This window comes from Schistocerca americana, chromosome X (assembly GCF_021461395.2).
Source record: "Schistocerca americana isolate TAMUIC-IGC-003095 chromosome X, iqSchAmer2.1, whole genome shotgun sequence".
Lineage (NCBI taxonomy): Eukaryota > Metazoa > Arthropoda > Insecta > Orthoptera > Acrididae > Schistocerca > Schistocerca americana.
Genome location: NC_060130.1, coordinates 342,828,120 through 342,832,599, shown reverse-complemented (window position 1 = coordinate 342,832,599; position 4,480 = coordinate 342,828,120). Strand labels below are relative to the sequence as shown.

Genomic DNA, 4,480 nt, shown 5'->3' with positions numbered 1-4,480 from the left:
CTCCCAAGATACACATGGTGTGTGTGTGTGTGTGTGTGTGTGTGTGTGTGTGTGTGTGTGTGTGTGTGGACTAAATTTTGCACCGAATGTAGTCGGTATTGTCGAGAAACAAATTCATTACAAAGTATGCCTATTCGTTAATCGGTGCTCGTGAATGCGACATTTGAGCTGGGTCTCTCCCCTGATAATATTTTTCTTTTCTGCATCTCCACGAACAGTCGCCATGGCTGTACTCGTATTAATGGTAACAGATGAAGTTGTAAGAGTGCATAAGAAAATAGTTCCAGATTGAGTCGACGCGCTACTACAGCGACCACAACGGCGGTCGGCCTCTGCAGTAGCAAAACGGAAACGGTAGCGTTTGAATAGAAGGAATTGGAGGATTACGAATACTGCCGACTCCATCAGAGTCGGGCAGGAATTTGCATGCGGGGAGAGAAAACATGGCGAGTGCCTAATTGTATTCGAACTCCGTGTTACTAACAACTTGATCAGCTGAGAATATGAAACTGGAGAAACTCTATTCAGTGCTTGTTGTCCCTCTGTATTTTCCCTCAACACTATTCTCTGTTATCAAATGACATATTAAAGTATGTTACAAAAAAGAACGCAAACACGAATTTGAAGCGGCAATTAAATATATGCAGGCATTAGCGTGATCAATTTTTCTGAAATAATAATTAAAAGCATTAAAATAAGTAAAATAAATTGTGAATCGAAAAATTTTCAAAATGCGTTGCTTACAATCTCGTTTGAAAAGGGCTGTGGGTTTCAGGCATGCGTTTAGGGGTCTATTGAGCACATTAGTGATATAATGAAAATTAAAGTGATTTCAAAGAAGTCTGTTTCGGTGCATAGAAGACACGAACGATTTTGTGGGCTCTACTTTTTACAACGACATTTATTCCCTGATCTCTGACGACAGCACGTCTTCTGTGGGTAACCAGAGTGTACTTCAGCAACATTATAGCACCCCCATCACTGATGTGCTGAACAGTGACTAAACTCTCAGCCAGATGGAATAGACACCGCACTCAGCTAGACAAAATGCAATTTAGTTTTCTGCTGCAGCTGCCGAATCAAAGCCAAGCTCTCCTTTGTTTGTCGATCCGTGTCCGCCTGTAGGGTCCGCATTAATAAAGGAACAGACTTCTCGGACGGAAGCAATTTAATCTTTCTCCTAGTACTGGCGTCTTCCTACAAAGGACCGGACACTTTGATGCTTTTTCTGATGCAAGAACTCTGTGCCGCCCACATAAACTGACTTGCTCGGTGCAGCAGGAGCAACACGAAAGTTCCCATTCTCGTTTCTCCTCGTCTTTTCAACACAGTAAGCGCCGTTTTTTCCCCTGGTTAACAACAGGCTACTGTCTGCTGATAGCGTGCAGATGACAGACGTAGGAGTTGGAATTACCGGTGCTGTTTTGGTTTTGGAGATTTTTGATAGCTTTAGCGAGTACTGTTCCTGTGAAACTAAAGTAGTGGAAGATGATTTCGTAGAATTTTCTTTTTATAACTTGAATTCGTGGTACTGACCTGCGACTTTTATGGCGACACGCCAATAAGGGGGCTGGCTTACGAACAACTAAACATCCTGATACGAGTAGCGGCAACAGTGAGACGTCACTGACAGGAAGGGACCAGTTTTTCTTCGTTTATTAAGTGCACTAACATAAGACAACGCAACAGTCTTACATACTGCTACAAGAAAAAACGCCAACAGCCTTGCCGCAGTGGTAACACCGGTTCCCGTCAGATCGACGAAGTTAAGCGCTGTGGGGCTGGGGTAGCACTTGGATGGGTGACCATCCGGTCTGCCGAGCGCTGTTGGCAAGCGGGGTGCACTCAGCCCTTGTGAGGCAAACTGAGGACCTACTTGATTGAGAAGTAGCGGCTCCTGTCTCGTAAACTGACATACGGCCGGGAGAGCGGTGTGCTGACCACATGCCCCTACATATCCGCATCCAGTGACGTCTGTGGTCTGAGAATTACTCTGCGGCCGGTCGGTACCGTTGGGCCTTCCAAGGCCTATTCGGACGGAGTTACAAGGAGAAACCCTACTGCTAAACTACTTCTTCTTCTTCTTCTTAGTCTTTTTCTGCCTTATGCAGGATCGATGTTTCTACCAATTTTCCTCCTTGTTTACCGGTCCTGCGTGTCGTAACCCGTCAGTTGTTTCTCACTCTGGCCCTCTCGACTGCATTCCGACCACCTCTTTTCAGCACTTCCTCTTTACCTAGAGCCTTACACTGCCATCTCAGTCACTCTCATTGCAACATGATTTTGGGCTCTTTTCATGGTATGTCTATACCACTGGAGTCTTCTATCCCGTACTTCTTTCGACATTTCATTAAGTTACGCGGTTTCACAGATTTTATCGTTTGGAATCCGGTCCATTCTGGTGACTCAGAACATCCGTCCCAACATCAGCCTATTGCACTGGTTCTTACTTGTTAGCCATGTCTCTGCTCCAGAAAGTAATGCATGTCTTACGACAACCTTATATGCCTCCCCCTTGACTTTGATATTTATATTTTTGTCACAAAGGATTCCAGACATGATTTTCCAATTCTTCCATCCTGTTTTCACCTCTGTTACGTATCTCAGAATTAAGATTTCCATTGACTTTTACAGTTGATCCGAGGTATTTGAAACTACCTGTCTTTTTTTCTTTGTTTTTGCTCCGCCCATTCAGTATGACTGGGTCATCATCTTCGTTTCCCAGACATAAATACTCGGTCTTCCCTCTGCTGATTTTAAGCCCGCTATCCTCCAATACACTACTCCAGTTTTCCAGTTAACACTCCAGATCACCTTTGCTTTGCAATATAGTTTGCAAACGGCACAACACAGTAAGTGAATGCCTTCTGACAGATCGTCCATAACAAGATCAAATATGTAGGGGCTGAGTGTAGATCCCTTATGCAAAACGTGAACCGTTATCCGTACTGTCATGCCTATACTGAATAAATGGAAATAACATAAAAAGAAACTTGGTTAAAAGATTCTTGGGCACTGCCTGAACAAAAATTAAACTTTAATCGCCACCTGAAAACATATAACAAACCAAGATTTAAGGCAGCTTCCTGGGTTAAACGAAGATTGCGATTCCTCCACCTTTTTCGCTAGTATTTACTCCGATTTTCAGCTATAAGGCATGAGATTCATGTTTCTCGTATAATCAGGCAATACATACGAAAATTAGTTATCCTGCAGTTTTCGGTTTACAATAACATAGACTGAGAATAGAATATTTGCATTTGCAAAAACTTAATCAGGTTTATATTTTTTATTATTCATAACTAATACTACATGGGCATGATTATTTTTCAAATTTATTTCACGTAATAATAAACAAAACTTCATTGTTCTTAAACCCGATAACCATTATTATATTTCACAAACACATCTAACTTCTTCAGAATTTATTTTTCGTAAAATATTAATACTGCAATATGTAATCAAATATTGTGGCGTGACCTATGAAATTTTTTACTACTGTTGTTCTAAGATTTTTGTAAGCAGTGATAACATAATTTTATCCAAAATTGTCTGCAACACAAAAGCCAGATGTTATGATAATCACAAATTTGAACAAACAGCTTCTAGAAAATTCTGGAAAATAAAATGAAAGCGCGCCGAGCTATCCAGTTTGCATGTAGTCTGTGATCAGGCTGCATTCTTTAGTCACATTGTGGTTACTAACTCTACTGCCTGCACAGTATGTGTTCTATTCAGAGAAATTACGCGTAAATGTCTTTCAGGTGTGAAAAAACTGTTCGTTGTGTTTTTGTGAACGAAACTTCTAGTAATCAAGGCATGTGACGAGAAATTGTCGAAATAAAAATTTCAAAGTTAAAATTCACCTAAGAGATTCTTTTGTATATAAAAGTCCTTATTAACTCCGCTGTAATGAAGACCGTCCCCCCCCCTCCCCCCCCCCCCCCCCACACCATGAACCATGGACCTTGCCGTTGGTGGGGAGGCTTGCGTGCCTCAGCGATGCAGATAGCCGTACCGTAGGTACAACCACAACGGAGGGGTATCTGTTGAGAGGCCAGACAAACGTGTGGTTCCTGAAGAGGGGCAGCAGCCTTTTCAGTAGTTGCAAGGGCAACAGTCTGGATGATTGACTGATCTGGCCTTGTAACACTAACCAAAACGGCCTTGCTGTGCTGGTACTGCGAACGGCTGAAAGCAAGGGGAAACTACGGCCGTAATTTTTCCCGAGGGCATGCAGCTTTACTGTATGATTAAATGATGATGTTGTCCTCTTGGGTAAAATATTCCGGAGGTAAAATAGTCCCCCATTCGGATCTCCGGGCGGGGACTACTCAAGAGGATGTCGTTATCAGGAGAAAGAAAACAGGCGTTCTAAGGATCGGAGCGTGGAATGTCAGATCCCTTAATCGGGCAGGTAGGTTAGAAAATTTGAAAAGGGAAATGGATAGGTTAAAGTTAGATATAGTGGGAATTAGTG

General features: G+C 42.5%; 1 pseudogene; it reads left to right on the top strand.

Annotated features, from left to right (window-relative positions):
• Positions 1–1,715: 1,715 nt before the first annotated feature.
• LOC124557224 lies at positions 1,716–1,833 on the top strand (annotated as a pseudogene).
• Positions 1,834–4,480: the final 2,647 nt, after the last annotated feature.